This window comes from Leucopleurus acutus (genome assembly GCF_964270905.1).
Source record: "Leucopleurus acutus genome assembly, chromosome: 14".
NCBI lineage: Eukaryota > Metazoa > Chordata > Mammalia > Artiodactyla > Delphinidae > Leucopleurus > Leucopleurus acutus.
Genome location: NC_139156.1, coordinates 20,192,419 through 20,211,920, shown reverse-complemented (window position 1 = coordinate 20,211,920; position 19,502 = coordinate 20,192,419).

Below are 19,502 nucleotides of genomic sequence, written 5' to 3'. Positions count from 1 at the left end.
AAAAATGTCAGCAGTTTTGAAGCAGAAAAGAAAAGGTTTATGAAGAAAACTCTATTAAAGTCATCAACTTCCTCTTGCTTTAGGTCAAAAACTTACAGCATGCTGGAATACTATTTGTTATGTTACAGAAGAGTGCCAGCAGTCATCTGTTTCCTTGCCCTTGTCATGCTTCTGCCCGGGGTATTTATATTTGATCATTGTTCTCTTAATGGATTGAACTAATAAACAAGCACATGAAAGCTATAGTACCTACAGATCTAAAGTAAAAGGGAGATATAAAGTATATTGTCTGAAGATTTGTAATGTCCTTTCCCAAAGTATCATCAGGGAAGTCAGTTTGGCAAGAATGTCATTGATTTATGGTTGAGGACTAGGGAATCTATTGGGAAACTAAATGCCACCCAATTAATTCATCTTGGAAGAAGGAATTCACAAAGTAGAGGAGGGTAGAGTAGAAAAATCCCTCTCTAGTGTGGACTTGCCTGTCTTTGAGACCAAAGTTCAATTCTCAGAAGATTATACTTAAGGGGGGATTAACCCTTGTCATTTCCACAATACATCAAGCTCAGAAAAGAATGTCTCTTAATCATTTTATGGAATGACACATGGTCGATCTTTGATGATTAGACTTTGATCATCATCAAAGACAGAACCAATAGGACCCAACTGGGGGTGCCTAATAAAGACGAGGATGTAGATTGATGAGGTTAATTTTTAATCATCAACAGAGCCAGAGCACACAGAGCAAGTGTTTAATAATTATTTGAATTCATGACAGAAAAAAAAGGAAGGGAGGATGAAACTGGTAGTCTCCATGGTCAGGATTCACACCCATGGCCTATGATTCTAGTCTAGAGCAGTCGTTTTGGAATAACATTTTAAAATATAAACTCCTCATATCTGGGGGATCATACTGTGATTTGCCAGACATCTTAACTACAGAATTTAGCTGTGGCGAAGCAATTTTAGCTTCTCATATATTCAGCTCCCATGTTTAATAGAGGAAAAAATTGTGGCTCAGAGAGATTTGATGGTCATCTAAGGTCATAGCCCTAATTAACAGCATAGCTGGGGTTAGAATTTGAGTTTCCTGACATTCTCTTCTACACAAATCTGATTTTCTATTAATAGAAACCCAGAGATCGAGACCAATAACATTCTGGTTTATCAGCTTTTCCTCCAATTCTATTTGCACCATGTATTAACTCATTTAATTTATATGTCAAGTATTTATTGAGCATCTACTGAATGTTAGGTTCTGGAGGCCACTGAGAATACAGCATTGAATGAGACAGCCATGGGCTCAGCCCTCATGGGTTTTACAGTCTAATGGAAGCCAGGCACTAAATGAGTCATTACAAATGAAAGGGGGAGCTCTTCAGGGCAGGCATTAATTCTACTTTCTGGGCAAAAAAAATAAAATGCCCCCAAGAGGCTCCTAAGCAAATGTAGGAGCAAGAATTTGGGCCTTTGACTCTAAATTTAGGATTCTTACGAAATCACAATTACCTTTAAAGTATAGAAGCACCACTGCCTTATATTGGTTATCAATCAGTTTCTTTGTTGCCACAGCTCAGAGCCTCAGAGAGCAGGCGCTGAGCGTCACATCAAATAGTTACTGAGCTCACAAGTTATTGGTGTGAAAGGGATACCTGGAGAATGTAGACCATCTCCTGCACCAGAAGATCTCATAGTCTGGAAGGAGAGAGAAGGTATGTACCCAGAACACAGTGCAACGTGAGTGAGCACCAGAGGGGGACAAATGAGATGCTGTGTCAGAGGGAAAGGGAAGGAGACAGGACCTGTGCCTGTCGGTGGACAGGCAGGTGGCACAGAGCTCACGGAGGAGCAGTGGAGATGCCCACTGGAGTCTGAGAGTGAAAGGCCTGGATTTCCAGACTGTGGCCACTGGGGACCCTCTTGAAGGTGCCTGAGCAGGAAAGTGTGATGGGCAGACTATCCCCAGGTTCTAGGGGATTAATCTGGTCATGATATTTCTTAATTTCTAAGAAATGGGTAGCTCTATACCCACAGCTTGGCAAGGATCTTCAAATGAAGAGATTCCTCCCCTAAAAAATGAAGAAGACACATGTGACCTAGCACACTCCAAGTCACCTCTCGAGGATGAGTTTTAAAGTTTTGACTCAGATTCTCAGAATACCCATTGAATACCAGCATTTTTCTAAATGACAAATGCACATACCCTTGACAGAGCAACTGACCTCTGGAAATTTTACCTCCGGAAGTGTACGCGTTGTTCCCTGCAACATCCTTTGAAATTGATTCACTATGCTGTACAGCAGAAACTAACAGAACATGGTAAATCAAGTCTACTCCAATAAAAGTTAGTTAAAATTAAAAAAGTAATAACAAAAGATTGGAAACAACCCAAGTGTCCAATAGGAAATTGATGGAATCAGTTACTGTATATACATGCAATGAGACATTATGCACATATAAAAAACATGAGAAATCTTTCCATGTTCTTTAAAAGAAGGGCTGCTAATTGGGAAAAAGTGGTACAGAAGAGTCTGCTACTTTCTGTATAAAGAAGGAACAAAGAACTATATTCATATTTAATTTGCGTTTTCAAAATCCCAGAGGGATACATTTTAAAAAATCTACTGAAAAGCAGTTATCCAAGGGAGGAGGGTGTAAACTTTAGGGCAGAAAGACAGGAGTGGAAATGAATCTTTTCATTCTGATCCTTAATTATATTTTAAATACGTGAGGGCATTACCTAGTCAACATAGTATTTTATCAAATGCCAACGAGCAGAACACATTCAGCAGGCGCTTCCGTTGCGCATGAGGCTGGGCTGTGATTCCCAGCTCAACACAGAGGCTTCTGAGCAGAGTGCAGACCTGGAGCTTCCATACAGAGGAGGGCCACTTACCAGCGTTTATTCATTCATATCCCCTCCAGAGAATCTAATTCCTGCTCTCTGTGATCAGGCAAGGCTGCTTGTTCTCCTGCAGCAGAACTTGTGCATCAAAGGAGGTTTTGGAATGTACTCAGTCACTGAGGTACCATCTCTGTGATGGCCTGTGCCCTGTGCCCAGCCCTCCTAGCAGAAAGAAGCAGGTAATCCAGCACTGGCCAGTTCCCTGAGCTCAGAGGGCACCTGCCTGAAGAGCAAAGGGCACCCACTTTCTAACAAATATTCCACTTTATATCAAATCTAGAGGATGACAGTTGTCATTAGTGTCTAACTAGAGGATGACAGTTGTCATTAGTGTCACCATCAGCAATTCAGGAGTTGCCTCCTTCACCCCTCTGTCTTCCTCTCAAGTTTCTTAGAGTGGGGGTCTGGGTGTGTGTGTGTGCGCGTGTGTGCATGCGCTATGTGTGTTCTTGCTTGTGAAAGAAAATAGAACATAGTGATTTAAAAATACAAAACAAATTTGCGTAAACGTGGGTTCAAATCTGAGTTTGGCACTTATCAACATGGCCTTGAAAAGGTTACTTAAGACTTTCCTGGTGGCACAGTGGTTAAGAATCCACCTGCCAATGCAGGGGACAAGGGTTCAAGCCCTGGTCCAGGAAGATTCCACATGCCACGGAGCAACTAAGCCCATGAGCCACAACTACTGAGCCTGTGCTCTAAGCCCGTGGGCCACAACTACTGAGCCCGTGAGCCACAGCTACTGAAGCCTGCGTGCCTAGAGCCTGTGCTCTGCAACGAGAAGCCACCACAATGAGAAGCCCACGCAAGGCAACAAAGAGTAGCCCCAGCTAGCTGCAACTAGAGAAAGCCCGCGCAGCAATGAAGACCCAACGCAGCCAAAAATAAATAAATAAATTTATTAAAAAAATAAGAGGTTACTTGACATAGCCCAGTTTACTCACCTAAAAATGAGGTGGTTTTATAAAATAAAAGAGAAAATATATTAAAGCATTAGCCTTTTACCTGGCATTCAGAAAAGACTCAATAAATGTGTTGCTGATGATGTACGATGACCTTCTTGTTGTGAAACCTCTGATGTAGAATAATCTGGAACCATTGGGTAGAAAATATATTGAATAACCCTATCGGCTTGTTTAGATCAGTTGCAATAAAGAGACGTGGAATCTCCTCCAAGAGTCCCATGGAAACTTCTTTCATCTTCCTGAAATGATCTACCTGAAACCAAGAGGTGATATCTCCTTCACGTAGCTTTGGAAATGTTCCCAATTCAAACTATATATTTGTTTATATATGTAGCCAGAGTGGCTGACAGACATTTAAGCTGCATTAGGCTTCTTGGCTGTAACCTCCTCCTCTAATTAGGCTTGTAATTGCAGAGCAAGGACAAATTGATTCAGCCAAAACATCCTCTACTGGGAGCCTGGCCACAAGACGGACTCAGCACCCCCCTCTCTTCATATTCCTTATTTTTTTTTAATTTATGTATTTATTTTTGTCTGCGTTGGGTCTTTGTTGCTGCGTGATGGCTTTCTCTAGTTGTGGCGAGCGGGGACTACTCTTCGTTGCGGTGCGCGGACTCCTCATTGCAGTGGCTTCTCTTGTTATGGAACACAGGCTCTAGGTGCACGGGCTTCAGTAGTTGTGACACACGGGCTCAGTAGCTGTGGCGCATGGGCTTAGTTGCTCCGTGGCACATGGGATCTTCTCGGACCAGGGCTTGAACTCTCGTCCCCTGCATTGGCAGGTGGATTCTTAACCACTGCGCCACCAGGGAAGTCCCTCTTCGTATTCTTTAAACACACTCAGATGACATACCCCACCATCCCCTGGAGAAAGCAGAAACTCACGGCTGCTCGCGGGCCCCGGTCTGGCTCCTAGAACAAGGCTGCTGCTCCATTCAGGTTCACAGCTTTCTGCTCCTGAACCTTTCAGTGACAGAGAACAAGGACAGACTCTGGGGAGAGACCCTGGACTCTGAGGAGGGTCCCTCTAGCCTGTCCTCTCACAGGTCTCTTGAGTGAAGCTGTGACTCTTCAGGGAGTCCTCTCTCTTTGCCTGCCTGCCTTCTTTCCTCCCTCCCTTCCTTCCTATTTTCCTTCCTTCCTTCCTTTTCTAATACAGATAAATAAATCTAATAAGCCTAAAGGATTTGCTACTACTATACCCACTTTAAAGGCTTAATCTTTTTTTTAAAGGTGAGACAACTTGCTCTGAAAGACATTAAGCAACTTATCCAATGATGATTCAGGTAATGGTGAGCTGGGATAGGAAGCAGATCAGTCTGACTCTAGAGCTCACACTCTGAGCCACCTTGCTGTACCGCCCCTCATTTTGAAAGAGGGTCCTTGGGCTAATTGCTTTGCAGAGCATGAGAGGGGCACATCACTGGGCGTTCTCCTTGTCTGTCGTATTTTAATAGCACACAGAGAAACCTGATTGCTTGGGCCGATTGGAACGTGAATGCTGTAGAGGAGGCTTATTAATGGACCAGGGTTATTCTGAGGTCCTAGCAAAGCATGGGTCATCTCCAACTCAAAACCATCAAGAGCTATAATAGCCACTTCTTTCCAGGATATTATTCAATAATCAAAGTCGAGTTAAAGGGTAAAAAAAGCAACACTATATCTCCAGAGGAGGATATAAAGGATAAAGGATCTCCCCTTGCCTGTAATTCTAATACATCTTCTCAGAAACCTCATTTGGACTCAGGGCTTCCCCATTAACTATATAAATGGAATTAAAGACTTGATTCCAGCAGAGAACATGAAGTACTTAAGGAATTGCTTCAGCCAGATGGCGCATTATTAATAGTAATAAGGGGTGGAATTATATAGTATTTCTATGGCCCTTTATTTGCAGAGAGTGTTTGTTGGCTTCCTCACACACATATTACAATCCTAATGGTCATTTTGTGCACTCCCATTTGTCATGCCTGTATGTATTTGCAGCATTTAAATATTTGTGACTAAATTAATGCTCATGGAAGCCCCGTGTGGTCTGTTGCTTCATCTATTCATAGAACACTTGCCTTCCCAGCCAAGGACCTCACCCAAGTCTCCTTGACCCTCACAGGCTTCTGCAGGCTGTTTGGGGTCATGAGGCCTAGAACCGATTGTCTTCTGTCAGTGGAGACTTTATTGATATCCTGGCTCATTGAAAGATCTTCTATTCTTGGGACTATGTTTCTGTTTTTAGCTGCAGATTCTTTTCTTGACTCTATTTCTGTAGTTCAGTGCCTTTAAGTAGGTTCACTCTTAAGATACCTGAGATTTAATTCACCACATCCTAACTACAGGCTTAACTGGCATAATGCAGAGTAAATTATGATTTGCTGTAGATAATATTTATCTACCACTTTCCACTGTAAGTCCACATCTGATACTGCTTTTCCTGTTTTATGAGTTAGGTGGTGATCGTGATGATGATGATGATGATGATGATGATAATCAAAAAAGAATTCATTGGGCTTCCCTGGTGGCGCAGTGGTTGAGAGTCCGCCTGCCGATGCAGGGGACATGGGTTCGTGCCCCGGTCCGGGAAGATCCCACATGCCGCGGAGCGGCTGGGCCCGTAAGCCATGGCCGCTGAGCCTGTGTGTCCAGAGCCTGTGCTTCGCAACGGGAGAGGCCACAGCAGTGAGAGGCCCACGTACCGCAAAAAAAAAAAAAAAAAAAAAAGAATTCATTGAGTACTGAGATATCAAGCACTTAGTTGAGTACTTCACTTACACATTCACATTTACCCCTCACAAGAAACCTGTGAGGTATTATTACTATTATTGTTATTATTAATATCATTCCCATTTTACAGAGGCAGAAGCTGAGGCCCAATTCACATAAGCCAGCCAGTGAGCCTGATACTCACACCCAGGTTATCTGACTCTACCCCATGCACTGAAACCATGATAACCCTTGTACAACCCTCATTTGCTCCAGATCTCTTGAGACGGGCAAGCTGAGGATATGTTGTGCTGCGTTTTTTGAACTGTTATCTATCTTAGTCTCACCTATGGTTTGTTTAGGAAACTTCTGTGTACTCAGGTTGCCTGGATGTTGAAAGCTAAAAGTCAGAGAATTATTCTCAACCCTTCATGCTCCTCTGTGTTGCCTCTCCTCTTTATCTGTTTTTCCCTTCCCAGAATGATGGCCTGAGTCTCAGCTTTATGGGGTTTTTTTAGAATAGAATTGAATTTTCTTCATTTTACAATCTAACACCTTCTACTCCATGTCCTAACAGCAGTATCCTGGGCTTTGGGGATTGCTATTGGTCCACATGTTGGTGACAGTAAATTAGCATCTGGCCAAAAGACCCGGTTTTTCTTGTTGAGAAATATGAATCTCTGAGGCCAGGGAAATTCTGCAAAATATAACAAAGTTTACTTATATTTCTTCTGTACTCTCACCTCTGGCCTTTCCAGTGTCCCCAGATCACTCCTCTCATGTAGGAAAGCGTGGCTGTTGATCCACACTGCGTGTTGGTAACATAATGTGTTACCTCTTTCAGGTGGCACTAAAATATATGATAGTATGTGGAAGACTTAAGCTAAGAGAATGCTTCTCAAGTGGTAGAATTTAATGTTGAAACAATAACAGTTAACAGGTATCATGTTCTTACTTAGCTACACCAAATTCTTCCCGTATTATCTCATTTCATTCTTATGTCAACTTTATACAACAGGTACATGATTCCATCTTACTAATGGAGAAATGACATATAGTCTGCCTCATGTGTCCCAGCTGGTAAATGGGGGAAATGAATTCAAATGCTGATCTGTTTCATTCTAAAACTACACCTAACCTCTGTGGTCCACCCCGATGAAGGACACAGGTGTGATCAGGAGACCCTTCCCTATGATGATCAGACAGAGGTGCCCCCCACTCTGCCTGCACACAGGCTGATCCTGACAAAGGCTTAGCTGAGGTCCCCTCTCACATCCACAGTGATGATGTTTCCCTCCCATCTGTGGTGGGAATTTACCATGTGGCAGAGGGTGACAGTGAGGGTGATTCCTGAACCCGGGGTATGGCTGATGAATCAACCCAGGGAATCCTCAGAACCAGCTCTCCTTTGGACAGAACTAACCTCTTTCCTTCTTCCATCCTCAGTAGGAGAGGAGGGGATCCTACACAAGGGAGGAGAGAGGACCCATTTATTGAGCACCTACTGGACGCACACTCTGTGCTAGGCTCTTTCAGACTTATCTCATGGAGAGCTCAATCCTCCTTTTCTTCATAGGGATCTGTTGACTAAACACTGTTTTGACGGAGCAGATTCCTGCAAAATAAATCACAGAGAACTCATTTGGCTTGGCTTTTGCATAGTTTTCATCATACAAGATAAGACATTAGATCAAAGTCTGTGCATTGGTTAGTTTTTATGCACCAACTTGGCTGAGCTATAATTCCATTATTAAACACTGTCAGGTGTTGCACCAAATGTGGTTAACATTTACAGTCAGTTGATTTTGAGTAAAGGAAATTAGACTTAATAATGTGGGTGGGCTTCAGTAGTGGTTAGATGTGGTTAACATTTACAGTCAGTTGATTTTGAATAAAGGAAATTACCCTTAATAATGTGGGTGGGCCTCGTCCAATCAGTTGAAGGCATTAAAAACAAAAACTGAGATTTCCCAGAGAAGAAATTCTGCCTCAAGACTGCAATATCAACTCCTGCCTGAGTTTCTAGCCTGTCCTACAGAATGCAGCTTCCACAATAACATGAGCCAATTCCTTAAGAATAAATCTGTCTGTCTATACCTATAATGTGTCATCTGTTTCAGCCTGAAAAATTTGAAACTCTCAAAAGCACTCAGATGGGAGCTGCCAACCCTTGGAGTAACAGTGCTGCCTCTGCTTTGTGTCTTGGGTGTCATTCTTTAATTCCCAGCATTCCTCTAGTCACTCTTTAGGTGTCACTGTCACCCAGCTCAAGAGGTGAGAGGCCATATGGTTCTGAGTTCTTCCAATTCTACCCCCATTGAAAAGTTTAAAAGAACACAGTGTGGCTGAGCAGGTGCTGCAGAGGCTTGGAGTTTGTGTCACTATAACGTTGTGTAGTGTGGACCCTTAAAGAAGAAAGGGGCTGCCTGCATTGTCTCCACCCCATCTTTAATGCAGATGAGTTGATCATAAGCACCTTGCTGTCCTCCGTGGAAAATGCCAGCTGGGGAGGTCTGTGACACTTTCAGAGTCTCCATCTCAGGGCCTCAGACTTTTGTAGCATCAGACATTTGTAGCATGGAGTCAAATTTAGTCAAATGTGACAGATTTAAAGTCCATTAAGTCCTGGGGAAAGAGCATCTGAAGAGCCCGAAGATGAGCTCATTTACCTCTCTTCAAAGATAAGTTAGTGAAAAAGTTCAACAGAGGAGTGTTCAGCAGGTTGAAGCTCATAAATCTGTCAGTAAACTTTACTGACTGCATACAGGAAATTAAGCAAGGCTTTTTTTTCCCTTACCTCCAATATCATTTTGAATGATGTACTCTGCCTTATGGAAAGATCATCTTCTTCTTGGCTGCTAGCCAGGCTTCTGGAAGACAGGGACAGATTTTATTTTTATATCAACCTGTTTCTGATTCAGAGTTTAGGGTGACATATAGTCAGGCATCAGGTTAAAAAAATCATCTGTTAGAGGTCAGTCAACCCACTTTCAGTTATGCTCAACGGGATACAATTGGTGATATTGACAATACACTGGATTGCATTGATTTTCCCATTGGAGTGAAAAACCTTGGGACACTTTTCTTTTTCATCCCAATACCCTGTTAGTTGTGAAAAATTCTCTAAGGAAAAATTATGTTAGTCATAAGTTTTTTAGATATATCTATGCTGTTTTCCTGAAAGACTTGACCTTAAGTGTAAATAATTTACAACTTATTGCATGCTGACTCTGCAGGACTTCCACCCTGTCTTATTCTGGTTCTGTAATGAAACAGAGACGCCCAGCTGAGGGGTGAATAGGAGCTAGAAGCCAGCCACACTCCACTTGCCAAGTTACTCACCTTGAGGAAGGGGCATCTTTCTCCAATTCACATGAGTCACTGGTTGTTTATATACACCGTTATATTTATTCTGCACAAATGTTGCACAAGGTAGAGTTATGAATGTGGAGAGAGGGAAGATTAGGATGTACCCTGTGCTGTAGGGTTGGAATTATTGGTATTAGTACGGACTCATGATATTTAATAGAGAGACAGACAGACATAGTCATAAATATATGTAAGTGTGTGTGTCTGCACACACCCACACACACTCGCATGCGCATTTTCTAACTCTGTCTACTTAGAATAAGACATACTAGGGCTTAAATCTTAGTACCTTGTCCATGTGGATATGGCTTTGGTCAAATCACTTACCAGTTGTAACCCCCATCTTTCTCATCCAAAAAAACCCCCAAAAAACAAGAAAGAAAGGAAAATGGGGATGGTAATAATAGCTACCTAACAAGGTTATTGTGATGATTAAATGAGATAAAACATACTTATGAAGTCTGGCACTCCCAAACTCATTCTATGAGGCCACCATCACCCTGATACCAAAGCCAGACAAAGATATCACAAAAAAAGAAAACTATGGGCCAATATCACTGATGAACATAGATGCAAAAATCCTCAAGAAAATACTAGCAACCAGAATCCAACAGCACATTAAAAGGATCATACACCATGATCAAGTGCGGTTTATCCAGGAATGCAAGGGTTCTTCAGTATATGCAAATCAATCAATGCAATACACCATATTAACAAATTGAAGGATAAAAACCATATGATAATCTCAACAGGTGCAGAAAAATCTTTCAACAAAAGTCAACAGCCATTTATGATAAAAACTCTGAAGAAAGTAGGCATAGAGGGAACCTACCGCAACATAATAAAGGCCATATATGGCAAACCCACAGCCAACATAGTCCTCAGTGTGAAAAACTGAAACCATTTCCTCTAAGATTAGGAACAAGACAAGGCTGCCGACTCTCACCACTATTTTTCAACATAGTTTTGGAAGTTTTAGCCACAGCAATCAGAGAAGAAAAAGAAATAAAAGGAATCCAAATCGGAAAAGAAGTAAAACTGTCACTCTTTTCAGATGACATGATACTATACATAGAGAATCCTAAAGATGCTACCAGAAAACTACTAGAGCTAATCAATGAATTCAGTAAAGTTGCAGGATACAAAAGTAATGCACAGAAATTTCTTGCCTTCCTATACACTAATGATGAAAAATCTGAAACAGAAATTAAGGAAACACTCCCATTTACCATTGCAACAGAAAGAATAAAATAATTAGGAATAAACCTACCTAAGGAGACAAAAGACCTGTATGCAGAAAACTATAAGACACTGATGAAAGAAATTAAAGATGATACAAACAGATGGAGAGATATACCATGTTCTTGGATTGGAAGAATCAACATTGTGAAAATGACCATACTACCCAAAGCAATCTACAGATTCAGTGCAATCCTTATCAAACTACCAATGGCATTTTTCACAGAACTAGAACAAAAAATTTCACAATTTGTATGGAAACACAAAAGAACCTGAATAGCCAAAACAATCTTGAGAAAGGAGCTGGAGGAATCAGGCTCCCTGACTTTAGACTATACTACAAAGCTACAGTAATCAAGACAGTATGGTACTGGCACAAAAACAGAAATATAGATCAATGGAACAGGATAGAAAGCCCAGAGATAAACCCATGCACATATGGTCACCTTATTTTTGATAAAGGAGGCAAGAGTGTACAATGGAGAAAAGACAGCCTCTTCAATAAATGGTGCTGGGAAAACTGGACAGCTACATGTAAAAGAATGAAATTGGAACCCTCCCTAACACCATCCACAAACATAAACTCAAAATAGATTAAAAACATAAATGTAAGGCCAGACATTATAAAACTCTTAGAGGAAAACATAGGCAGAACACTCTATGACATAAATCACAGGAGGATCCTTTTTGACCCACCTCCTAGAGAAATGGAAATAAAAACAAAAATAAACAAATGGAACCTAATGAAACTTAAAAGCTTTTGCACAGCAAAGGAAACCATAAACAAGATGAAAAGACAACCCTAAGAATGGGAGAAAATATTTGTAAATGAAACAACTGACACAGGATTAATCTCCAAAATATACAAGCAGCTCATGCAGCTCAATATCAAAAAACAAACAACCCAATCCAAAAATGGGCAGAAGACCTAAATAGACAGTTCTCCAAAGAAGACATACAGATTGCCAACAAACACATGAAAGGATGTTCAACATCACTAACCATTAGAGCAATGCAAATCAAAACTACAGTGAGGTATCACCTCACAACAGTCAGAATGGCCATCGTAAAAAAATCTGCAAACAATAAATTCTGGAGAGGGTGTGGAGAAAAGGGAACCCTCTTGCACTGTTGGTGGGAATGTAAATTGATACAGCCACTGTGGAGAACAGTATGGAGGTCCTTAAAAACTAGAACTACCATATGACCCAGCTATCCCACTACTGGGCATATACTCTGAGAAAACCATAAACATATGGTATGGGGATATATGTATGCACATAGCCTTTTCACTTTGTTATACAGCAGAACCTAACACAACATTGTAAAGCAATTATACTCCAATAATGATGTTAAAAAAATAATAAAAGGGGGAAGTCAGACTTTACATATCTGCTGCTGGGTCTTTAACTGAAAGCCTGAGATAGGACTCACACAAATGCTGGAGTTCTGTGGCTTTGCTGACACAGATGGCACTTGAAGAAGACCATCGAGAGAGCCTTGCATGTTCTTGAGAACTGCAATCTGGCGAATTATTTAAAGTAGTGTTCTTAAGTCACTTGAGGAGTCGTTAAGCACTCAGTATACTGATTACACTCTTTAGATTTTCTTTGGACCAAATTACAGCATAAGAATTTCCTTCATAAACATGTAATTACTTTGAGGGAAAAAAATCACATTTCAGGAAATAATAATAGTAAATTATATAATGCTTTACATATTGACTTGCATAATTTTGTTAGGTTTTTAAGGGACTTCATGGAACATTTTGATCTTCGCAGCTTGTGATCAAGAACTTGTGGATGCTTTTCCAAAAGCAAGAGCCCAGGCAAGGAAGCAGCCTTTGGGTTAAGGCTGGGTGGGAAAGGGGGAACGAGCCCCCCAGAGAGTCAGAGGAAGGCCGACTCTCCTCTGAGGAAGAATGCCCACTTTTGGGTTCAAAAGAACATAGACTGTGGATTCCCCAGGTAGAACCTGGGTCAAACTTATTTTTCTTCACTTTCCAGCAGTGCATCCTTGGCATGTATTCCTTATCTGAGAATTGTGGATAATAGCATCTACTTTGAAGTGTTGCTGGGAGGATTGTCCATCACCATTGTTGGCCCTTGGACTGTTGGCCAAGGTCTGGGCCTTCTTTTTTTTTAACTTATTTTATTGAAGTATAGTTGATTTACAATGTTGTGTTAATTTCTGCTGTACAGCAAATTTTAAAAATTATCTGATCCTCTCTTTCTTGGGAAATAAAACACCTCCTTTGTCTAGAGTAATGGTAGGGAAAATAAAGATCAGATCATTTCAGATGCCTTCAGCCTCTTTTGATTTGAGATCCTCAGGTTTAGTGTACCTTGTGTCTATTTATTCTCTCTTTCTCTCTCTCTCTCTCTCTCTCTCTCTCTCTCTCTCGCATCAGCTTTATGGCGTAAGCATTCTTGTCTAGCTGACTCTTCCCCAACACTATCACAATGTAGACACTGAATTATTTTCACTGAATGAATGAAGTGAGGGTCAATAATTCAGTGTCAAATGTCTTGGGCATGAAATTGTCTTTATTTTTTTCATTGAAGTATAGTTGACTTACAATGTTGTGTTAATTTCTGCTGTATAGCAAAGTGATTCAGTTACACATATATATACATTTTTTTGTATTCTTTTACATTATGGTTTATCACAGGATATTGATTATAGTTCCTTGTGCTATACAGTAGGACCTTGTTGTTTATCCATTCTATATATAATAGTTTGCATCTACTAATCCCAAACTCCCAATCCATGGGGCTTCTTGATTGGTCCTGATGCTCAAAGTTATGGGCTCACTGGACCTTCTGCAGATAGTGGCTCAAAGCAGACCTGTCTCATTTGGCTGCAGTTTTCTCAAAGATCCTCCTCTACTTGTCCTGAAGATCCATCCCAACTACTGTGAAAAACTATTTGCTTTTGCAGAAATGATTTTACTTTGCCTTTGCCTTTTACAAACCCAGTTTTCGCTCATGTTATAATTAGACCAGGGGAGGGAGAGGGCTGATTATATACCTTTGGCTCAGTTAAACTCAGGTTTTGTTCACAAAACTTCTGCTTATAAATATTTCCTTGGGAACATATATGTTGAGAAGACTAAATATCCTTGTAGATTTTAAAATACTTTCAGAAAGACCACATAGTATCTTAACTCTATTTTATAATCTTTAACTCACAATTCATGCTTTTCAAAGCACATTGTATTCACTGTATCATTGGGTCCTCAGGGCAACAGGATTATTATTTCTACTTCCCAGATTAGGGAGTATGAAGTCCAAGAGTTTGTGATTCAGCATCCACAGAACTGACATTAGGGTTTGGACTGTTCTTTCCCAACGCTGTGTTCCCAGTGCTTCAACTTTACCATGTTGTGTCCCATTAAAGATACTTCATGTGTGTAATAATAATAATAATGGCAAAAATAATAATAAAATACCTTCAAAACACTTTGTACTCAGCATTTTTCTTCTTTTTCCCCTCCAGACTTCTGCTCCCAAGAAATATGTTTCAGTACCATGTTTTTAACTAAGTTTACAAGAGGGAGTATTCAACTAGAACAACCCTAATTGGCTAGAAACATAATATAGTAATCTCTTTTCACCCAAATTGTAGAGGAGTTAATTGGACCTGCAGAGCCAACAGTTAAACACATTGGTTTAAACATACAGTGAATCTAATTTACTCCGAAAACATTGTTGCAGAAGCAGGGCAAATGGAAGGGAAGGAGGGAGTATTCTGAGTGGAGCTTTAACTCAGTTTAGTTATCTGTTCTTGCTAGATAAACAAAACAAAACATAATAATTTACTTAAATATATCTGTTTGTGTGTGTGTGTGTGTATGTTTGTAAGATAGATAGATAGGTAGAGAGATAGACACTTTTCCAATTGAAACAGTCAAAAATTTAAAAATTATAAATTTTATATTGGAGTTGAACTAAGCCAAAATCAGCAGGTTGGGATCACTGTGTTCCCTGCCCCCAGCCCCTCATAACCATTATCCCTAAGAGCCTAAATACAATAGGAAGGGTTTTTTTCCATGTAATTTTTGCCCTATGGCAAAAAAAAACCCTTAAAATTTAGTGATTAAGAACTGGTCCAATTTAAATCAGCGGTTACTAGTTGCTTGGTATATTAGAAATCAAGTATATTGATTTTTAGTATATTGATTTCAGTTCCTCCTGCCACTCAGTGGGCTCCCAATCTCTGTCTGGCAAGCCTTGAAACCTGCTTACCTCATGAGGTCCAGACAGCTAAATGAGAATGGACTTTTAGACTGAAAGTATTACTAAGATGTCAGCAACTCGTGTGGAGATTCAATTCAACAAAAGCACGTAGAAAACACATATATCTTAAAATGAAAAGTTTTCAAGATTCTTTCACTAAAGAAGGTGCTCTCAATGGGACATTTTCTGATAACACTTTGTTAATCAGTGTTTTGCCTTTTAATTATACCACGTAATTCACATACTATGTGATCCTTACTTTTCACAAATTCAAATTAATCATCATTCAGTTGGTGTTAATTAATAAGTATTAGTTGGCAAGCCACAGATTTGGAAATTTGTATTAAGCAAATATTTCCACCACCTTCTGGAAAGAATGTGTCTCTATATACATCTTCTGAACTTCTTTTTTTTTTTTTTTTGAGACTTCCCTAAGCAGAGGTTGGAGTAACTGTGTCCTTACTCATTATTAGTTCAGTGCTTTTCACAGCAAAAAGGACTGTCACATATTCTACACTTTGGATTTGAGCTTTCATCTTGAGACCTTTCATTAACATATTACTTAATGCCTAGAACCTTATTTATGTGTCAGGAAAAAAATCAGAACACTGTTCAGATTGGGCTTGAGGGAGATAACTGCAGGAACAAATTTTGTTGATGACTTTGGCTGAGTGTATGTAGTTTGCTACTCTTTTTTATTTTTTCTTTGCTTGGAGGTAAACTCAATGATGTCAGTGATGTGGGTCCTTCTCATTTTTATGTTGCTGGAATTGGCACCTGTTGTTTGGTCTGATTCCAGACTACCTTCTTCCAGGAAAAGCCTATTGTTGAAGGCTCTCTCTCTCCACACCCTTAAACTCTGTCATTTATCTCATATTTTCTAAACAGATACCATTTATTCATACAGCCCTGTCCTCCTGGCCACATTGATTGGCCCAAAAACGAGTGCCTGACCCAAGCTGGGTCAATGAGTCTTTCCTCATGGATATTTGGATTTGGAAACAGGAGGAATATTTGGCCAGTCTCTCTCTGGTACTGAATCCATAAGATGTACATCTGGGGAGATCTTGGTGGTCGTGTTTTTGGCCACATAGAGGAAGCTACTCTGCCATAGAGAGAAAAGAGGCTGAGATGACCCAAAGAGGGAAATAAATGAGAGAGGAAGAACATCCTGATGTTTCTATTATTATAGAGGTCCAGCCATAGCCTTGTTCTTGGGTTCTTGACCCAACATTTTCTGATGGAAATGTTCACATATATAAATGTTGAAATAATTTTACAGTGAACACTCGTATCTACCACCTAGATTCTACAGTGAACATTTTGCTGTATTTGCCTTATCACATATCTATCTATCCATCCCTTATCCATAAAATCATATTTTTCATGCATTTTAGCTTAAGTTGTAAACATCACTTCACTAAAACCCTGAACACTTTAGCATACATATCATTAAGCAGAGTTCAATTATTGTTTACTTATTGAGGTAAAATTTACATATAGTAAGATGCACAGACTTTAAGTGTAGCATTCAGTGAGTTTTGGCAAATGCATACATCTGTGTAACTCAAGTCCCTAACCATATACCTAGTATTTTCTTTAAATAAGTTTCTCTTTTCACTTAAGATAATTCAAGTCTTTACTTTCTCCACCTGCAACCAAGAGAGTCATTGTTATACTTTAGCAAATTCACAGCTGAATTGGGAATTGGACTATCTTAGTCTGCTTTTGTTATAGCTTAGTACACCATAATAAAATAGCACAGACTGGGTGGCTTGAACAACAGACTTTGATTTCTCACCATTCTGGAGTCTGGGAAGACCAAGATCAAGGTGCCCGAATTCAGTTCCTGGTGAGAACCTTTTTCTTGGCTTGTTGATAGCTGCCTTCTCACTGTATCCTCACGTGGCAGAGAAAGAGAGAGACCCCTAGTTTCTCTTCCTTTTTTTCAATAACAACACTGATCGCATCACAGGGGCCCTACTCTCATGACCTCATCTAAACCTAATTACCTCCCAAAGGCCCCACCTCCAAATATCATCATATTGGGGCTTAGGGCTTCAATATATAAATCTGGGGAGAACACAAAAATTCAGGTGAAGTAGGTTGGCGCTGTCAGTCAAGTCTACTATATCCTTCATGATTTTCTGCCATTTTATTCTATGAATTACTGAGATAGGGGTATTAAAATCTCCAAATACCATTGTGCCTGTTTCTCCTTGCCATTCTAGCAATTTTTGCTTCATGTATTTTGAATCTCTGTTATTAGCTGCATAAATGTTTAGAATTGCTATGTCCTCTTGATAAATTGACTCTATTACCATTATGAAATGAACTTCTTTATCCCTGGTAATATTCTTTGCTGTGAAATCTATTTTGTCTGATATTAATATAGATGTTCCAACTTTCTTTTGATTTATGGAATGACAAGCCACATATGGAAGAAAATATTTGCAAAGCATATATCTGATAAAGGACTTGTATCTAGAATTTATAAAGAACTCTCAAAATTCAATATGCAGAAAGCAAACAACCTAATTTTTTTAAATGGTAAAAAAGTTTTAACAGGTGCTTCACCACAGAAGACACACAGATGACAAATATGCACATGAAAAGATATTCGACATCATTGGTCATTAGGGAAATGCAAATTAAAACCACAGTGCAGTCTCACTTCACACATATTAGAATGTCTAAAATTAAAAAGACTGACCACATCAAGGTGTCAAGAATCTGGAGGAACAGAGATCCTCAGTGCACTGCTAGTGAGAGTGTAAAATGCAACAACCGCTTTGGAAGACGATTTGGCAATTTCCTACAGAGTTAATCATATGCTCACAGTGTAATGAAGCTGTTCCATTCCTGAGACTTTACCCAAAAGAAAAAAAGCGTATGTTCATACAAATGTACATGTTCAAAGCAGCTTTGTTTGTAGTAATAGCAAAAAAATGGAAACAACCTAAATACCCATCAACAGATGAATGATAAACTGAGGTATATGCAGATAAACTATTACTCAGCAATATGAAAAAAAGAAATGAGGGCTTCCCTGGTGGCGCAGTGGTTGAGAGTCCGCCTGCCTATGCGGGGGACGCGGGTTCGTGCCCCGGTCCGGGGGGATCCCACATGCCGCGGAGCGGCTGGGCCCGTGAGCCATGGCCGCTGGGCCTGCGCGTCCGGAGCCTGTGCTCCGCAACGGGATAGGCCATGGCAGTGAGAGGCCCACGTACCGCAAAAAATAAAAAAGAAAGAAATGAGCTATTGATAAACACTGCAACATGGAAAAATGAGAAAATAATTATGCTGAGTAAAGGAAGTAAGACAAAAAAAATAGCACATGCTTTATAATTCCACTGACATAAAATCTAGAAAATGAAAACTAATCTAAAAGGACAGAAAGCAAGATACAAAGCAACATGAAGGATTGTTTGGGGTTAAAGGATATGTTCATTACCTTGGTTGTGGTGATGTCTTGACAGGTGTATACATATGTCAAAACAGATTAAATTGTATACTTTAATTATATTCAGTTTATTATATGTCAATTATAATGCAATAAAGCCGTTTTTTAAAAAGTGCCATATCTATCCAAGAAAAATGAAAACCTGTGTCCTCACAAAGACTTGTAAACAAATGTTCTTAGCATTATTCATAATCACCAAACATTGGAAACAACCAAAATGTCCATCAATTAGCAAACAGGTAGACAAAATGTCATATGTCCATACAATGGAATAGTATTTAGCAATTAAAGGAATGAACTACAAATACATGTTATGACACGGATGAACTTCAAAAACATGATGCTCAGTGAAAGAAATCAAACACAACGAATACATATTGTATGATTCCATTTATATGAAATATCCAGAAAAGGCAAAGCTATGAGAGACAGAAAGTAGCTTAGTGGTTGCCTAGGGAGTGGGTGTCAGAATGGGAATTAATTGTAGATGTGCATTAATGATCTTACTGGGGTGATGGAACTGTTCTAAAACTGATTTATGGGAATGGTTGCACAACATGGCAAGTTAACTACAACAAATAGTTCCAAATTCTGGCCCACCTTGTCTCGATTTTCTCAGCTCACGG